Raw genomic sequence first — 20,501 nt, 5'->3', positions numbered from 1 at the left:
TATCTTTTTAACTTAAAAAATTATTGGAATTCTCAGACTCCAAGACGTTTGCTCAAAGACATGAAGTGTTTTTTTTTTTTTAAGATTTTATTTATTTACTTGACAGAGAGAGATCACAAGCAGGCAGAGAGGCAGGCAGAGAGAGAGGAAAGGAAGCAGGCTCCCTGCTGAGCAGAGAGCCCAATGCGGGACTCGATCCCAGGACCCTGAGATCATGACCTGAGCCGAAGGCAGCGGCTTAACCCACTGAGCCACCCAGGAGCCCCTGGTTGGGGTTTTTGGTTTTGGTTTTGGTTTTGTTTTGTTTTTACAGTTCTGAAGGCTAAGAATCCAAGGTCAAGGTACCAGCATGACTGATTTCTGGTGAGGACTCTTCCTGGCTTATATAAGGCTGCCTTCTCCCTGCGTCCTCCCATAGCCTTTCCTCTTGTTTATGCTGAGAAACACAGATTTTTCTGGTGACTCCTCTTAAGAATTCACCTGTCACATTGGAGCCTTAGCTGGCTGACCGTCTCATTTAACCCTAGTTACCTCTCTGAAGGCCCAAACTCCAGTTATAGTTCCATTGGGGTTAGGACTTCAGCGTGTGAATTTGGAGGTGAGAGTGGGGTGCTGGGGTACAAGTCCGTCTATAACACTTTTAATTTGCATTTTCCTAATTACCAGGGAAATTGAACATCTTTTTGTAGTGGGGGTGATTCAACTTTCCTCTTTGTAAATTGCTTGTCATATCTTCTGCACAATGAGGGCAGAATATCTTACTGATTTCTAGCATCTTTTTATGTAATCTGGATACTCAGTATACATTGCACAAATCTCCTATTATCTCACCTTAGTATTAGTATTAGTATCTCACCTTAGTACTAGTTTCCTATTGCTGCTCTAACAAGTTACCACAAACTAAATGACCTGAAATAACACAGATTGTTTTGTTACAGTTCTGGAGGTCAGAAGTCTGAAATGGGTCTCGCTAAGCGAAAATCAAGATGTCAGAAGGGCTGTGTTCCTTTCTGGAGCTTCTAGGGAGAATGGTATAAGACAGAGAACCGGTTCTGAACTCAGGTCTGACTGCTTGCTGTTCAAAAATTAATACTCTAAAGACAAGTGACAGTGAGAAAGGAAGGTTGCTTTAGTCAGGAAGCTGGCAACCTAGAAGGCAGGTGGACAGACGTTTCAAAAACTGTCTTCCCTGTCCAGGCCAAGCTGGAAGGATTTTAGAGGGGAAGGCATGGGAGAAGGGAGGGGGCTGCATGCAAAAGAAGCAGGTGGTTGGATGGTGAGTCCGATGTCGGGACCCTGAATAGCCTTGCTGGCATCAGCAACAGCTGTTTTTTAAATGTGGTCAGGTCTCGTCTTCTGGGAAAGTTTGGTCCTTTACTCCTGAAGGCCAGTGGTTTGCAAACCTTAAGAGGATGGGTCTGCTACAGACTGAGGGAGTTAGGTCAGCAAGCCGAGAGTGAAGCGAGTTCGCCCTTCAGACCGGTTGGAGCGCTATCACAGTTTCATTTTGGAGGTTTTATGGGGGAATCCCATTTTCTTGCCCTTTCCAGCTGCTGGAGGCCACCTGTGCCCCTTGACAATACCATGTGTAAGGGAGGATGTGGAGTAACTGCAGCCAGACTCTCACACAACGCCCATTGCAATGTGGAACTGGAGACCCCAGCAGTGTCTGATAAACACACCTGCCCTATGATCTGGTGATTCTCCTCCAGATGTCCCCAGTTCAACAGGCACAGGCTCACATTCGAGAATGTTTATTAGGGCCTTATTCATAACAGTCTCAGGCAGGAAACAGCCCAATCATTCCTCCCCAAGAGGATGGATAAAGCAGTACCTATACGTGTAATGCTGTGCAGCAGGAAAAAGAACTGATACATGCAAGAACATAGACAAGTGTCGGGAGCATTAGGTTAAGGAAAAACTCAGAAGAGAGCGATCCTCAGTGATTCCAGTGGTATGATGTGAAAGTAATCCATGATAATACAAATTGGAATGGTAATTGCCATTACCATGGGGTAATGGTAGAAGGGAGGGATTAACACCAAAGAGGCAGGAAGGAACTTTCTGGGGTGATGAAAATGTGTATGGGGGCACCTAGGTGGCTTAGTTGGTGAAGCATCTGCCTTCAACTCAGGTCATGATCTCAGGGTCCTGGGATGGAGCCCCAGTTGGGCTCTCTGCTCAGCAGCAGTCTGCTGTTCCCTCTCACTCTCCCTCTGTGCCCTCTCTGTCTCTCAAATAAATAAATAAAATCTATTTAAAAAATTTTTTTTAAAATGTGTATTGATTGATCCAGCTGGTAATTATGCGGGTGTATATACATTTGCAACATTTCATTGAGTGATACTATTAAACTTGGTGCAATTATTGTGAAAATTGTGTCTGTTGAAAGTACTTCTTTAAGGAAAAACATTTTATAAGATAGGGCCTCTCTGTTCCTGAAAGATTTGGTAAACTTGGCCCACAAAACTGCCTGAGTTTGGAGTCTCCCCTGGCCCTCCCCAACCCTCCTGACTTGGAAGCAGGGATGGGGGTGGTTCTTTTTATTATCAGTTTAGTTTCTTTAATACTTACTGTGACCTTCTGTTTCTTCTTGAGTTAGGTTTGGTAACTTGGGTTTTCTGAAAAAATTATTCTCACCTAAGCTTCCAAATTTATTTGGAGTTAATGTTATTTGTAACACTTTCTATTTTTACAACTGCAACTGTGATCTTTTTAATTTAGAATATTATTTGTGTGGGTCTTTTAATTTTGTTAGGCTGGCAAAAGATTTTTGTTAATCACTTCAATGAACCAGAGTTTGGTTTCATATGCTCTTCTCAATTATGTTTGTCTTCTGTTTTATTAATTTCTGCTTGTATTGTATTCTTTATTTTGATTTGCCTCTAGCTATCAAGTCGACTGCTTACCGCATACTTTTTAAACTTTCTTGTTTTAAAATAAATAAATTTAAGACTCTGACTTTTAAGTATTGTGTTAACAGCAACTCACAAGTTTCTTCATGTGGTTTTTTTAATCTCAGTTATGTTTAATGATTCTGATTGTGATTTCTTTGCTAAGCCTTGATTATTTGACTGTGATTTCTAAGAAATTATAAATTCATGGCACCTTTTTAAATGATCCTTTTTATTGGTGTTTTAATGATAGATGATCAGAGGATATGGTCTTCATAATATCAGTATTTTGGTATTCATTGAAATATACTTTGTAAGCTGGTACTTGGTCAATTTTTATGTTTATCTGTTCTTAGGAAGAATATGTGGGTTTTTTTGCTGGGTAAGACCCTGTACGATCGTCTTTTAGCTTAAGCTTACTATTGTTACTATATAAATAGACTCCATTTTTATTATTTTTTGTCTGTTTGATAATCAGTTTATGATAAAGTCTTGATGAAATCTCCCACTAAGACAGTGGATATTTAAATTCATTTTCCCTGATTTGGTTGGTTTTTATTTCCAAGACACTGTTAAGTATTTACTAGTTACTGATTTCAGTTATCTTCTTGTTGGGTTATTGTTTTTTTAATTATTTATGTAAGGTGCATCTCTGTCCCCACCAGTGCATTTCAGTTTTCCTTAAGTTGTATTTTCATTGGACATGCCTATTTTTTTTTAAAGATTTTATTTTATTTATTTATTTATGACAGAGAACACAAGTAGGCAGAGAGGCAGGCAGAGAAGAGAGAGAGAGAGGAAGGGAAGCAGGCTCCCTGCTGAGCAGAGCCTGATGCAGGGCTGGATCCCAGGACCCTGGGATCATGACCTGAGCTGAAGGCAGAGGCTTTAACCCACTGAGCCACCCAGGCGCCCCTGGACATGCCTATTATTATACCTGCCTCTGTGTGTGTGTGTGTGTGTGTGTACACGTGCACTAATTTTTGCCGTTTTTCCCTCACCCTGCCTTTTGGTGTGTTTTTATAATGCTTTGGGTGTGTCTCGTAAATAACATGTAGCTGGATTTTGATAGTTTCTCCAGTCTAATAATCTCATTCTTCTATTTATTTAATTTTTTTAAGATTTTATTTATTTGACAGATAGCACAAGTAGGCAGAGCAGCAGGCAGAGGGAGAGGGAGAAGCAGGCTCCCCACAGGGAGCCCAATGTGGAGCTTGATCCCAGGACCCTGGGATCATGACCTGAGCCAAAATCAAGTGAGACACTTAACCAATGGAGCCACCTAGTGCTCCTAGATGTCCCCCTTATTAAGGACAGTAATCATGTTGGGTTAGGACCTACCCGAATGATTTCATTTTAACTCGATTACCTTTGTATTATAAAGATCCTGTCTCCAAATATGATCATATTCTGAAGGGTGGGATTAGCTGAAGGTTAGGACTCTAAAACATCGTTTTTGAGGAGGAGCTAATTCAACCTATACCTTTAAAATAGATGAAGACAGCCTATAGAGGGGGACCTTCACACTTTTGGGACTTAAAAAGCTTTGACCCCACATCCGTCTGTACTTTTGGGACACAATATACTACCCTAGTGGACTGTGCCTCTTGTTTTTGCCCCCCTCAGGCTTTAGGACAGTGGAGGGTCTTCTATGTAAGTAGCCTGGGCCTTGCCAGCCACAGTTGATATTGGGTATGGTCCTATGACTAAATGTGTGTGCTCTTCCTTTTCTTGCATGATTTCTTCCCTTCTGGTCTTCCTGTCTTGAAATGGTATGGCGAGCACCACCCAGCTCATCTTGAGGCTGACTGCACCTGGATGGGACAGCTCAGAAAATTGGAGCTGGACTTTGGTGTGATGTGTCGGTGGAGAATTTTGGAATCAAGGACTGCTTACTGAGGGGCAGGGCAGCTTCTCTGGCTCAGTAGCATGTTGCCCCCCCCCCCCACCAAGCCTGCTGCTATGACGTGTAGTTTGTGTCCTCTCCCTATTTAATTGTTGAAGCTCTAATTACCAGTGTGATGGTATTTGGAGGTAGGGCCTTTGAAAGGTAATTATGGTTACATTAGGTCGTAAGGGTGGGCCCCTATGATGGAATTAATGACCCTATAAAAAGAAGAGAGGCACCGATCTCTTTGTTCAAGTGCATATATCAGGGAAAGGCCCGTGAGTACATAATGAGAAGATAGCCATCTACAAACCAGGAAGGGCCCTCACCAGTCAACCGAATCTGCTGACACCCTGGTCTAGGAATTTCCAGCCTCCAGAACTCTGACAAATAAGTGTTTGTTGTTAGGTCACCCAGACTGTGGTATTTTGTCATAGCAGTCCAAGGTGACCGAGACCCCAGTGGAGCAGTTCCCATTCTTTTGTCTCTCCTTCACCTTGTGATCTTCAGATCAAGCCAGGGAATCTTGTCCAGGGAGAAGGGAGCCTTTTGTATTGATAGCTCACCCACGTGGTTCGTGGGATGTGTGCGTGCACTGTTGTGTTTAGTGAAATGTGGGTGAGGCCCTGTGTTTGGAGGTACATGGTGTGTGTGCAGAATTGTGTTTGTGTCTTTAAACAAGTAAGCTTTGAGTGAATTATGTGCTGGGTTCTGAGCTCTCACCTCTTCCACTTCATGAAAGCCACCCTTGTCAAGATCACCAGAGTCGGTTCTTAGTCATCCTACTACACCTGTGGGCTGCGCATGACATAGCTCATCATAGGGTCACCTCAGTCAGTATGTCCTTCTAGATCAGCACCCTCCAAGGTTTTCTGCTGTTTCAGTGCTTGTCCTTAGACTGCTTGTCTGATTACCTCTCATTTGCTAGACCTCTTCATATTTGAAATCCTCCCAAGGCTCAGTCCCTGGAGTCTCACTCCCTTATGATCTTATCCAGTAACATGCTTTGGAGCAGGCTGCTGTCTCTCAAATTGAGATCTGCAGACTGGACCTTTTCATTGAACTGCTGCTCATTCTCCACTTGCCCACTTAACATTGCTACTTGGTAACCATCTGCCTGCATGCATGAATGCACAAATGTACACACACTCAGTCAAAACTAACTATTAACACTCAACCTGCCCCTATTTTTTCTTTTTGCATCTCAGTTAATACTCAGGACAAAAATTTTAAAGTTGACTTTTAATTCCTTATATCCCATATCGAATCCTTGGGCAAATATTTTTAGATCTTCCTTCAAAATGCAAAGAATCTTAACCTCTCACCGCCTTCAGCATAGCTCAAGCCATTAACCCCTCTCATTTGGAAGACCACAATTGGCTGATACTTGGTCTCAGCTTCTGCTTTTCTGACCCTACAGTCTCTTCTCAACACCCCAGCCAGAATGATCCTATTAAAATTAAAGTCGAGGGGGGCACCTGGGTGGCTCAGTGGGTTAAAGCCTCTGCCTTCGGCTCGGGTCATGATCTCAGGGTCCTGGGATCGAGCCCCACATCGGGCTCTCTGCTCAGCAAGGAGCCTGCTTCCTTCTCTCTCTCTGCCTACTGTGATCTCTGTCTGTCAAATAAATAAATAAAATCTTAAAAAAAAAATAATTAAAGTCGAGGTGTCAGCCCTCTTCAAACCCTCACCATGGCCTCCTAGACCAATCAGAGTAAAAGGAGGAATGTTGGAATTATCAGGCCAGGAATTTTTAAAAACTGTGATTAGTATCCTCAGGGCTTTAATGGAAAAAGTTAGAAAACATGCAAAACACAGATGGATAATGTTAAAGAGAGAGATGGTAATTCTAAAGAAGAATCAAAAGAAATGCTAGGGGTGAGAAGAACCAAAAAAATAACAAATGAATCCCTTTGATGGCCTCATAAACTGACTGAAAGAATCTGAGCTTGAGAATATGACAGAATATCTAAAACTGGAAAGCAAGGAGAAAAAAAGACTGAAAAAATCACAACAGAATATCCAAAAACTGGCACAACCATAAAAGGCGTAATACACGTGTAATGGGAATGCCAGAGGAGCAGAAAGAAAGAAAGGAACAGATGAAATATTTGAAGTAATAATGACTGAGACTTTACCCCAATTAATGTTAGACATCAAGCCACAGATGAAGCTCAGGAAATATGAAACAGGATAAATGTCAAAAGAATGATTCCCAGGAGGAACACCTGGGTGGCTTAGGCAGTTAAGCATCTGCCTTCACCTCAGGTCATGATCCTGGGGTCCTGAAATGAAGCCCTGCATTGGGCTCCTTGCTTGGTGAGGAGCCTGCTTTTCCCTCTCCCTCTGCGTCTCCCCCCAACTCATGCATATGCGTGTGCGCACCATTCACTTGCTCTCTCGCAAATAAAATCTTAAAAAATGACGCTTAGGAATATCATCTTCAAACTTTAGGAAGTCAAAGATAAAAAGTCTTAAAAGAAGCCACAGATAAAAACACTTTGCCTATACAGGAACAAAGGTAAGAATTATATCTGATTTCTTCTCAGAACCCATGCAAGGAAGAAGACGGAAGTGAAACATTTAAAGTATTGGAAGAAAAACCCACCAACCTAGAATTCTGTATCCTATGAAATTAGCCTCCAAAAGAGAAGAAATGAAGACTTTCTCAGACAAACCAAAACTGAGGGAATTTGTTGCTAGTAGATCTGCCTTGCAAGAAACTAAAAAAAAATTGTTTATAGAGAAAGAAAATTATATATTCAGAAACTTTGTTCTACATAAAGAAAGGAAGAGCATCAGACAATGAATATGTGATGGTAAAATGAAGACTTATTTTTCTTAATCTATTAGCTGTTAGATAAAAAATAACACATTTACACATAGAGACATATATAAAAATGATATACTATGTATAAATGAAATGAATGTCTCTTTATGTCCGCAGTGGTACAAGGGATAGGAGGGGAATTAGGAATATTTTTTTATTTATAAGGTACTTATACTACCTATGAAGTGGTATAATTTTCTTTGAAAGGGAACTTGGATTAGTTGTAAATGTATATTGCCACTAAAAATAGTTTAGGGGAGCCTGAGTGACTCAGTTGGTTGGACATCTGCCTTTGGCTGGGGTCGTGATCCCAGAGTCCTAGGATTGAGCCCTGCAAAGGGTTCTCAGGATGCTCAGTGGACAGTCTGCTTCTTTTTCCACTCCCCCTGGTCATGTTTTCTCTTTCTTTTTCTCTCTCATTCTCTCAAAATCCTTAAAAAGATAAACAGTTTAAAAAGAAGTATAATTGATATGCTAAGGAATATGTGAGAATAGAATCCTATAAAATGATTTAAGCCGCAAATGGCAAAAAAAAAAAAAAAAAAAAGGAAAACAGCAGTAAGAACAAGATAAGGGCAACAAGTAGTTGTAAAAATATGGTAGGTATTAATCCAACTACAGATACACCTTGTTTTATTGTATTTTACCAATACTACACTTTCTACAAATTCAAAGTTTATGGCTACCATGTGTCAAGTCTTTTGGTGCCATTTTTTCCAACAGCATTTTTTCTCTTTATGTCTCTGTCACATTTTGGTAATTCTTACAGTATTCCAAACTTTTAAATTATTGTTTAGAGTGATGTGTGATCGTTGATTATGACTTACTGAAAGCTCAGATGATGGTTAGCATTTTTAGCAATAAAGTTCTTTTTTTTTTTAATTAAGGTATATACATTGTGTTTTAGGCATACTGCTATTGCATGGTTAACAGAGTACAGCTTAGTGTAAACATAACTTTTATATGCAATGGGAAGCCAAAATTCGTTTGTATTGCTTAATTGTGACATTTGCTTTATTGCAGTAGTGTGGAATGAAACCCACAGTGTCTCTGAGGTATGCCTGTATTGCATATCAGTAATCACTTTAAACATCAATGGTCTTAAGTGCATCAGTCAAAAGAGAGAGATTGTCAGAGTGGATAGAAAAGTAAGACCCAACTACATGTTGTCTATAGGAAACTCACTTTAAATATAAAAATTCACATAGATTAAAAGTAAAGGGATGGAGAAAGGTATTCCATGCTGCCATTAATCAAAGGCAGTAGGTGTACCTATGTTAATTTCACACAGTTTAAACTTCAGAGCTAAGAAAGTAAACAAGGATAAAGAGGGATATTACATAATGACAAAAGGGTCAATTCTCCAAGAAGATGTAGCAGTCCTTAAAGTGTATGTGCCTAACAACATATAGGCAGAATATGTGAGTCAAAAACTGATAGAACTGCAAGGAGAGATTGATGAATACACTACACATTCTTCTCAAGGTCACATTGGAACATTCTCTATGATAGTCCACATTCTGGGCTATAAGACATGCTATGACAATTTTAAAAGAATAGAAGTCATATAATATCTGCTCTCAGACTGCAGTGGAATTAAAATAGAAACCATAAACCAGAAAGACAGCTGGAAAATCTCCCAAATACTTGGAGATTAAACATACCTTTAAAAAAGATTTTGGTTTTTTGTTTATTTGAGAGAGAGAACAAGCATCAGTGGTGGGGAGAGACAGAGGGAGAGGGAGAAGCAGACTCCCCACTGAGCAGGGAGCCTGACATGGAGCTTGATCCCAGGATCCTGGGATCATGACCTGAGCCAAAGACAGACACTTAACTAACTGAGCCACCAAGATGCCCCAGTTTAGAGTAGAAATCTGTGAAACTAAAGGTCGGAAATCAACAAAATGAAAATCTGATTCTTTGAAGTGGTTAGTAAAATCTGTAAGCCCTAGCCAGACTAAGAAAAAAGAAGACACAATATTATCAGAAATGAAAGAGGGGACATCACTACAGGTCTCACAGACGGGGCTTGACTAGGAGTAAGGCATCTTAAAAGGTAATTGCCAGAGAAAGGTAAATTAGGCTCATACAGATCACATTAAAATGAACATGTGTTTTGTTTTTACTTACATAGGGAACCAGGCACATGTTCTAAACAGTTCAGATGAAATCAAAAAGCTCACATTTATGTGATGAAAGGAATTGAATTGCAAATCTGGGCAAACTGATTTGTCTAGAGGGAAGAGAAGTCCATGGGAACTACCAGACAAACAGTTTGCATGTGTGCCCGTCACCCACAGTTTACAGAAAGCTGTACAATAGGTCAAGACAAGGAAGGCTAAAATCTGATAACCTGAAAGGTTGTGCTGGACGGATACAATGCAGTGTTTTTCTGAAACACTATTTTTCTTCTGAAGACTTTCAGATAAATCAAGTACACTAAAATTTCATTAACTTGAGCTCATATAAATTGGTGAGCCAATGTGACTCAGGAAAAGTCGGAATTAGGGGACTTCCCTAAGAAAATATTGTAGGAGATGCTAGCTCTGTTTCTGTTTACAGCTTTGCTCTGATTTAGTCATTGGATAGATACCCTGTGATCAGCCTTTCTTATGCACACAGGGAGAACCTAGCCCGGTAGGGTATGCTGCTTCCCTGCCAGTCTGTGGATCTGGGAAGTGACCTATCATCACCTTGTACTCTGGCTTGGGGGCCAGAGGCCAAACCAAGCCTTGAGTCCTGGCCAAGGCTCTGCAGCACCTGCTGCCCTGGCCTGTGACCTTCCTTGTGGGAAGCCTGTCCACCTTGCTGGCTCTTCTGCATTAGGAGTACTGAGGCTGTGTCTTTGATAATCCTGTCCTTCCTCTTCCCAGGCATTTTAGAGACATGCTTGGAAAAAGACCACTCTTGGGAGACAGGGAAATGGGCTGTCAGTGAGATAACAAGATGAAGAGACTCGAATGTGAGTAAAGCCATAGTAGACAATGAAGTTAAGAGTATGGAAGCAAAACAGGGCATGAAAGAGCAGAATATCTGTTGGAACTACATTTCTTCTGGACAGAAGTTATGAAGGCCAAGTTTTCATTGACATAGTTAAATGGGAGTAGTGAAAACAATGTACTGGATTTTAAATAAGAGCAAATCTTAAAACGAATCTATGTAATTAGCAGATCATCCTTTAAGATTGTGCATCCTACTTTTGCATTGCAGTAGCCTTTCTTTGAAAGTATTAATGAAAATATACTTGGCCAAATAAGGTACTTATAAGAAAGTCTGTTATCTTCTCTCCCATCCTCCTTTTTCATTTTTCTGTTTGGTGAAATACAAAAAAAAAAAGCCCTGTGATTTTATCATGGGATGAGAAAGAACTGGGAGGCCCACCAGCAGTTTTTCCTTCTTTTGCTTTGATCATACCAGTTAACTGCTGACATTAGCTGTAGTGAGGAAGAAAAATAGCCCTGGATCTACTTAAGGAGCAAGCTGGGACCTAGATATACTGTTCCAGTACAATGATTCTGGATAAATGCTGCTTTGTGTGCTGAGAGAGTGTTCTACAGGATGAGTGGTCACATTGACTAACAACCTTATGAAGATTGTTGTGTTTGCTGGGTACCTGGGTGGCTCAGCTGGTTGGGCATCAGACTCTTGATTTTGGCTCAGGTCATGATCTCACGGTCATGGAATAGAGCCCTACATAGGGCTCTTTGCTTAGCAGGGAGTGATTCTCTCTTGAGATTCTCTCTCTCTCCCTCTCCTTCTGCGCCTCCCCCAACCACGCTCTCCTAATAAATAAATAAATATCTCTAAAAAAAAAAAAAAAAAAAAGACTTCTGGTTGAATATAAAGTGGACATTTGGGTGATATCTTTTTAGCACTTAAACAACAAAATGACTTTATGTTGTTTGAGGAACTCTCTTTTTTCCCAAAACTTTTTGTTGTTATAAATGTATTTAACCATTTTTAAGTGCACAGTGGTATTAAGTAAATTTTTACTGTTGTGCAAACATCACCACATTCACCTCCAAAACTCTTTTCATCTTCCCCAACTGAAACTCTATCCCAATTAATAACCGCCCCCCCATCTCTCCTCTCTCCAGTCCCTGGCAGCCACCATTCTGCTTCTCTCTCTTATGATTTGACTCCTAATACCTCATATAAGTGGAATCTTAACAGTGTAGGACTTTTCAATGACTGGCTTATTTCACTTAGCGTAATGTCCTGACTTTAAGAGGCAAATGAACTAAGTTTATTTGGCTTAGTCTCAGCCTCTGCTATTCGTGGAGCTCTTCTGACTAAAGTTGTTCTAAACTGAAGGAAGAGGTGTCCCCTTTTTGATTCTACAAAGTAACTCAGAGTGGCTCCTATCAAGGGTATCATACCCAGTATGTATGCTTTATTTTAAGTAATCGTAAATTACAACCATTTTGGAGAACAGGTGAATGGTATCCATTAATGTTGGAAAAAAAACACACCCAAGTCAAGAACTCTTCTAAACATTTATTCTCCAGAAATGGTGGTAAAGGAGACATTTGTAAGAATGTTTGCTATAACACGTGTCTAATATTAGAAACCAAAACCATTAAATGACCATCAGTATGAAGTGGACAAATAGAATATTTATATAGTAGATTACTATATAGTATTAAAACAAATTCATCCATTCACTCATTCACCAAATAGTTATTGAGTGTTTTACACCAGCTGCTCATATAGCTATCAGGTTTACAGCTGTGAATAACACAGATAAACCCCTCTCTTCAAGGAGTTTCTTTTTTTTTTTTTTTTAAGATTTTATTCATTTATTTGACAGACAAAGATCACAAGTAGGCAGAGGCAGACAGAGAGAGAGAGAGGGGGAAGCAGGCTCTACTCAGAGCAGAGAGCCTGATGCGGGGCTCAATCCCAGGACTCTAGGATCATGACCTGAGTTGAAGGCAGAGGCTTTAACTCACTGAGCCACCCAGGCGCCCCCTTCAAGGAGTTTCTAATCTCGTGGGGAGACAGGTCCTCAACAGAATCCATTAAATAGATTGTATGGTGGACAGTGATAAGGGCCAAGAAGAGAGAATAAAGCAGAAAAGGGGGTGCTAAGGGTTAGGCATGGGGTAGGACATGAAAGCTTGTGGGCTGACCAGGAGCAAAGACCTGAGGAAATGAGGGATCTAGCTTTGTTGAGGAGGAGTGTTTTGGGCCATGAAACATGAGGCTGAGGGTGGGGAAGAGAGAGGAACAGAAGAGAGCCCAGCTGGAATAGTGAACAATCTGCATCAAAATGGACTGAGCTGTGTGGAAAAAATCGAATTGTATGCAGTAGCACACCTTTTTTTTTTTTTTAAGATTTTATTTATTTATTTGAGAGTGAGCACAAGCCAGGTGAAGGGTAGAGAGAGGAGCAAACTCCCCTCTGAGCAGGGATCCTGATGTGGTGCTCATGACTCAGGACTCCAGGATCGTGACCTGAGCCAAAGGCAGACTCTTAACGACTGAGCCCGCCACGTGCCCCAGTAGCACACCATTCTTACTAACAGCTTTTAGAGTAGGGGTTCTTAACGTGAATAAAAATACATATGATTGTGAAAGAAGTCAACTGTATTGAAATAGTAAATTTTTTAAACAGGTTTGTGTTGTGAAAGTGCTTGGTTCTCAGAGCACTAGGTAGCAAGGCAGTAAATACACAGGCAAGTTCAAGTGTCATCCTTTAAAGAGCCATCAGTGTGAAGGCCATCATGGCTCGTTTGAATGGGGCTTTGGGCCAGCTGTGGGCTTGCCTTGACTAACCCCCCTGCTTCTATGTATCCATCAGTTGTAGGGAGTCACAGAGAGTAAAATACATAGCTGGACCATTGATGTGAGAACATAGGACCTGGCCATTTGGAGTCTGAACAATTAACTACCAGGCACAAAGCTGCCTAGCAGTTGCTTGGCTCCATCACCTCAACACTTCTAGACAGTCTGACAGCTGGTCTGGCACCTCTGTGATCATTTCAAGGCAGTGCGAACATAAATATTTTAAGTTCTCTCTAGCCCCTGTAATGTGAGAGGGAAATCTGAATGCTCTTGGTGATGAAGTCAAAGATACTACTGATATTTTAATGCTCTTGCCTACACTTACAGCTGAAAGACATGATGAATTTTGGTTAGAAGTTAGTTAAGCTAAAGGTGATTTTTTTTCTGTCCAAATTCCAGGATACCCTGATACCTGCCCGTGAATGCCAGGTTAAGAATCTTGCTCTAAAACAGTATATTTTTCAAGGCTACACACACACACACACACACACACACACACATATAAATGCACTAAATTTATGATTGTGATTGTTTCTGGTGGGTCTAGGACTAGGGGTGGTGTATAATATGTTACAGAAATAGAGAATATGTTATAAAAATAATTATGGTATTCATAGCAGAAAACCAACCCCCAAACCCCTTAATATCCAGCAGAATTTGTAGACCAGATTCCAGTTCTTTCTATGCATTTACCTTGGTGGTCCTGTTTATTGATAGAAAAACAGCTGTTATGACAAAGGTAATGTCCTCGCTTGGCCAGTGTGATTATCTGGGCTCAAATCCCAGCTTAATTTCTAAATGTGTTTATGCCAAATAATTTATTTTATAAATGTTTGTGTACTTTTAATAAAAAGGGCTTTGTTTACACCATTTTGCTTCTTAATAGCAGTAATGGTTAAGCAGATTCCTGGTGCAGACCCACACTTCTCACTAGTTGCATGATGTTGGACAAGTGATTTTACCTCTTTGCTTTGGTCCCTTATCTGAGAAAAGGGAATAGTGGTACTATTTTTATCATGGGGGAAGGATGATTCAATGAGTCAATATATATAAAGCTCCTAGAAACCACTTCCCAAAACGTGGCTTTCCTCTTGATTTTTCTATTCTTTCCTATAGCCCTGGAGCCTTTCTGTTACTGGCCAAAACTATAATGTTTTCTCTTGGACAAAATTTAATAAAATTTCAACTCCTCAGAATGCTTAAAATTGAAGGTTCTAACTTCTCTTAAGTTTTGTTCAAAGGGCCTTTTTAAAAAAGATCTTTCTAGGGGCACCTGGGTGGCTCAGCTGTTTAAGTGTCTGCCTTTGGCTCAGGTCATGATCCTGGAGTCCTGGGATCAAGCCCGGTGTTAGGCTCCCTGCTCAGTGGGAAGGCTGCTTCTCCCTCTCCCATTCCCCCTGCTTGTGTTCCCTTTCTCTCTCTCTCTCTCTCTGAGATAAATAAATAAATAAATAAAATATTTAAAAAAAAAAAAAACTTTCTAAACTATTACCTTATGAAAATTCTATTTTACTTCATTAAACATTTTCTTTTCTTTGAGTATAGTTGACTCACAATATCACATTAGTTTCAGGTGTACAATGTAGTGATTCAGTATTTCTCTACTGTATGCCATGCTTACTGCAGTGCAGCCTCCATCTGCTCAAATATCACCTAATAGCTTTTTCCGCCATTCTCTTCTCGCTTCTAGATCTTCCCGAGGCTCATTCCCTCACCCCCATCAGGTCTCTGTTCAAGTGTGACCCTCTTGGGAGGCTTTCTCTAATCTCACCTTATCCCTAATAGCACCCTTTGCCATGCTTGATTTTGTTGCATATCATTTACTACTGTATGATTGGCTAATTTTTTTTTACACTTAACATTACCTGCTCTTAAAAAAAACCCAAAAAACACAACTCTCCCTCACTAGAATGGAGGGGAGCAATGTTGTCCTTTTTACCATTATATTTCTGGTCCTTTGCAGGCATTTGCTCCTTAGTAGGGATGCAACCATGTGTGATATGTTGTGTTAGGTCCAACTCACAAATTTGGAAGCTTAGGCTCCGCAGAGTCAGTTATAGAATCAGAGTCACATGGTTTATAAATCATAAAGCCAGTGACTGCTTTGCTGGGGATTTTTATACTTGTCAAGCTGCCTTCTAGGTAAGACAAATTATTATAAGCTTGTATTTTCACCCACCATAGGGACCAAACTACTCAAACGGAATACATTAGTGGAAATAGTTGTTATAGTTGGATATTTCTGATCATTTAAAAAAATACTTTTTTTCCCCCCCAAATTCAGGAGGATATGGCAAAAAAAGTGGTCGTAGTAAAAAATGGAGGGAAATGCTGAAGCTGCCCCCTGTCAGCCAGTGCAGCGAGCTTAGACATTTCATTGGTGAGTAAGCGGTGCCAGCCTGGAGATCGTGCCTGGCATTGTACCATTTGTTAGATGTTATTCTTTTAAGAAGTAATATGTACTCATTGTTCTATATGGAACAAAAGAGTAATATAGTAAATGTTTCTCTGCCCTTGACCCCACTAATCATCTAGAAGTAAACATACAATTTTCTAGTTTCATCCATGCTGTAGTCTGAATCAGTACTTAATTCCTTTTTTTCTTGGCAAATAACATTTCACCATATGCATATATCACTTATTTATCCATTCGTCAGTAGATCGATGAGCTGTTTAAATTTTTTTTGTCTATTATGAATAATGCTGCTAGAAACATTCCTGTACATGTGTTTTCTTTGTGGTAGGGTATACATAAAAATTACCATTTTAACCATTTTTAAAAGATTTTATTTATGAGAGAGAGAGAGAATGAGAGTGGTTTTTTTTTTTTTTTTGAGAGAGTTTTTTTTTTTTTACTTGCTTTTTAATATATTTATAGATATAAAATTAGGCCTCTAACAGTGACAGGGCAGAGATTGCTGCCACCAAACAACTTTGTTTTAAAAGTAACAGAAGAGGTAACACGTCCTTCTATCCTTCCTCCACTTCCGCCCCTCCTCCCACTCCCCCCAGCCCCCCTCACCAGACCTAGTTAGGGGTGACGGGATTAAGAGCGTGAACGACACATCATCAAGTGTGAAACACTGTGGGAAGTACAGAGGGTGAACGGGTGGGAAGGAAAGTGAAGAGTGTGGGGCGGTTAGGGGCTCTAAGGACTCCCCAGAAAAAACAAGATCCTGGGTTGGGGTTGGTCGGGGTGGTGGGGGGGGTGCAGCTGTCACAGACTTTTAAAAAATAAAGAAGAAAAAGGCCAAAAACCTAAACCAGAGAGAGAGTGGCACTCCTACCACCCCCACTCTGGCCCATGGGTACTGAACAGCCAGTTATCCCCACCCCCCACCCAAGAAACAAGGGAGATTAAAGAAAAGAAAACCGCATTCCCTACCCCAAACCAGTTAACAAAATAGGCTCCCCCTCCTAAAAAACAAGGCTTTGGGGAGAGGCCATTTCTGCTGAGCCCTGTGCACCTCTCCACGGAGCCCATCCCTGGGTGTGACTCCCGCTCTTAGCTACTCCGCGGGTTCGCTCCCCCTCTGGTCTTTCTCCTGGGATATCTTTCTTTTTTATCTAAAGCAAAAAGTCCAAAGTGCGTGTCTGCTGAATGGAAGGGCCTGGGGAGGGGCAAGGGGAGAGGGAGATAAGCAGTCACCCCAAAGAGCATGGAGCCCACGTGGGGTTGATCTCATGACCCTGTGATCATGGCCTGAGTTGAAACCAAGAGTCAGTTGCTTGACCAACTGTGCCACCCAGGCTGTGCCTCATTTTAACCATTTTCAAATGCAAAGTTCAGTGGCATTGATTTGGATATTGTATATATGTAGTACACTTTGTGTATCCATTCATCTGTCGAATGGGTTGTTTCTACCATTTGTCTATTGTGAGTAATGCTGCTAGGAACATTGCACAAATGTTTGAGTCCCTGCTTTCATTTCTTTTGTGTATATACCCAGAATTGGAATTGCTGGATAATATGATAATTCTATGTTAACTTTGTAAGGCACTGCTAAACTGTTTTCCAGTATGGCTATACCATTTTATGTTCCCACAAACACTGTATGAAGGTTCCAGTTTCCTCCTCAGAGAGGACATGACTTTTTATTTTCCATTTTGTTTTTATTATAGCAATCTGAGTGGGTGTGAATTGGTTTCTCATTGTGGGTTTTTCTTTTCTTTTTTTCTTTAATTAATTTTTTAAAGTTTTATTTATTTAGGTAATCTTTACACCCTGCATGGGGCCTGAACTCATAGCCCCGAGATCAAGAGTCATTTGATCTCTGACTGAGCCAGCCAAACACTCATATCTCATTGTGTTTTGATCTGTGTTTCCCAATAACTAATGATACTGACTATCTTTTCATGTATTTATTGGCCATTTGTATATCTTCTTTGGAGAAATATCTGTTCAAATCCTTGTCCATTTTTTAAAGTAGGCTCTGTGCCCAGTGTGGAGCCCAATGTGGAGCTTGAACTCATGACCCTGAGATCAAGAGTCAGATGCTAGCTTAACTGACTAAGATGTCTAGGCACCACCTTTGCCCATTTTTTAATTGGATTGTTTGCCTTGTCTTTGTTGAAATGTAAATGTTCTTTATATATTCTAGTTACTAGACTCTTATCAGACAGTTGCTTTTCAAATATTTTCTCCCATTCTGTGTTTTCTTTTACTTTCTTGATGATTTCTTTTAGGAACCCAAGTTTTTATTTTGATGAAGTCCAATTGATCTATTTTTTTCTTTTTTTGCTATGCTTTTGGTGTCATATCTAAAAAACCACTAGTTAATCCAAAATCACAAAGATTTACACCTATACTTTCTTCTGAGTTTTATAGTTTTAGCTCTCACATTTAGATGTTTGATCCAGGTGTGGCGTGAGGTAGGGATTCAGTTTCATTCTCTTGCGTTGGATATCCAGTTCCAGAACCGTTCATTGAAATGACTATTTTTTCACCATTGAACTCTCTTCGTGCCTTTATAAAAAATCCCCTGACTGTAAATGTGAGGGTTTATTTGTAGACACTTGTGAGAAAACATGTGTTTCTATCTAGAGCCTACCCAGGTAATCCAGGAGAGTCTGCCATCTCGAGATTCTTGACTTCATCATATTTGCAAAGGCTCTTATTTATTTATTTATTTATTTGACAGAGAGATCACAAGTAGGCAGAGAGAGAGAGAGGGGGCGGGGGGAAAGCAGGCTCCCCAAGAGCAGAGAGCCTGATGATGTGGGGCTCAATCCCAGGACCCTGAGATCATGACCTGAGCCACAGGCAGAGGCTTAACCCACTGAGCCACCTAGGTGTCCCAACAAAGGCTCTTTTTTAAAAGTAAGGTCATATTTATAGGGACTAGGACCTGGTACATTGGGAGGGCCATTATTCAGCTTGCTACAGATGGTAACTCTAGGCTTTACTTGTTGAGGAACTGGCAAGTTGTTTTCCAAAGCAGCTGCATATTTTACATTCCCACCAGAAATATATGAGAGTTCCAGGTTCTCCACATCCTTGCCGACACTTATTTTCATTATAGCCATCCTTGTGAGTGTGATTGGCACTTCACCTATGACTAATAATGTCAAACACCTTTTTTATTTGTTATTGGCTGCGCTTCTTTGAGCCAACTGATATTTGATCCATAGAGTTAATAGTACTTTCTGCATATAGCACCAAGTGATTAGAACGGAGGTTGCTTCCATTATTTGACATTTGCATTGTAGTTAAGATATAAAATTTATCTTGGGACTATTTATGCTATTGAATGTATTCATAGGGTTATAGAAACATTTTCATGTCTATTTGCATATTAATTACCTCAGTATGTTTCTGATTCTTTGGGGGTAAGTTTTAGTGAATAGAATGAAGTAAATTTTATTAAATGTCCCATTAGTTAACTTTTTCCCCTAGTTCATGCTCTTTTTAAAATTAGTTTATTTGCATTGAGATATGTAATTTACATATAACGTTGTATAAGTTTAAGGTGTACAGCGCCCTCAGTTAAGTTTTATAAGTACCGCGCGCTAACCGATTGCGCCACTGGAGCCGCCTCAGTTAAGTTTTAAATGTCATCGTTTATTTGTTTCCGTGTACCTAGCACTGGGTATGGCCCTACCAATACAGTGGCTAAGAAACAGATGTGACCTTTGCCCTCTTGGCAGAGATAGTTATAAAATAAAGAATTGCAGAAATAAACTTCATTACAAACTGCAGGAAGCCCTTTGAAGGAAAAGGTGCAGACTTGGGTAAGTACAGGATCCCAAAGTGGGACAGAGCATGACAATTTCCAGGGACATGAAAAAGACCAGTCTTCCTGGAATGGAAACAAGGAAGGGCGGTGGCACTGTATGAGAGGAAGGGAGGGAGGTAGGGCTTGTGGGCCTGGTAAGGGCATTTGTCTTAGTGGAAAGTCGATCTGTCAGATTTCCATCAGAGGGATGATGTAAGTGGACGCACGTTTTTGAAGGGCATCTGGGGTTTCCGTGTGAGGACTGATTGAGAGTGCAGAGAGGGGAGCGGGAAGGCGCGGGAAGGCCAAAGGAGACATTGTTGCTACTGCTGGCAGGAGTGATGGAAGCTTAGTGTCAGCTGGAGGCCATGGAGCCTGATGACTATGAGAGATCTCTAAGAAGTGGGATCTGGTTGATTTATGTGGAAGTAGGAAGGACGGGGTCCTAAGGATGACTCCCAGTTCTGATCACCCACCGAGATCAGGTTCACAGGGTGAGGGGCTGTGTTGGATGCAATCTGTGCATTCATGTTTAGAGATCAGAGGAGTCTAGGCTATATGTGCAATCTGGGAGATATCCGTGTCCCCTGGTGTCTCGGCATCACATGACTGGGAGTGGATAAGCTCTTCCTAGAGACAAGAGGACGGGGAAAGAGCCCTCACATCCCCGTGTGGCTCAGGCGAAGCACACCAAGGAGGAACAGGCAGATGGGTCTGTATGCAGTCTGGGAAGTGGAGGGGTCAAGAGACCAGCAGACTAGGATAGATCCAGGCAGGTGAGTATGCAGCAGAAAGGTTGTGCAGCTGCTGGTTTTGTCCCCAAGGTCAGAGTCTTTGTTTCCATCTCTAGCGCTCAGCCACAGCTTTGTTGAATGAATGAAGGAATG

General features: G+C 40.8%; 1 protein-coding gene across 1 annotated transcript in view; it reads left to right on the top strand.

The window, feature by feature from the left end:
* GRK4 (G protein-coupled receptor kinase 4) overlaps nt 1-20,501 on the top strand; it is a 111,099-nt gene that overhangs the window by 7,647 nt on the left and 82,951 nt on the right. The window lies entirely within an intron of this gene.

This window comes from Mustela lutreola, chromosome 1 (assembly GCF_030435805.1).
Source record: "Mustela lutreola isolate mMusLut2 chromosome 1, mMusLut2.pri, whole genome shotgun sequence".
Lineage (NCBI taxonomy): Eukaryota > Metazoa > Chordata > Mammalia > Carnivora > Mustelidae > Mustela > Mustela lutreola.
This window is presented reverse-complemented; position numbering and strand designations above follow the sequence as displayed.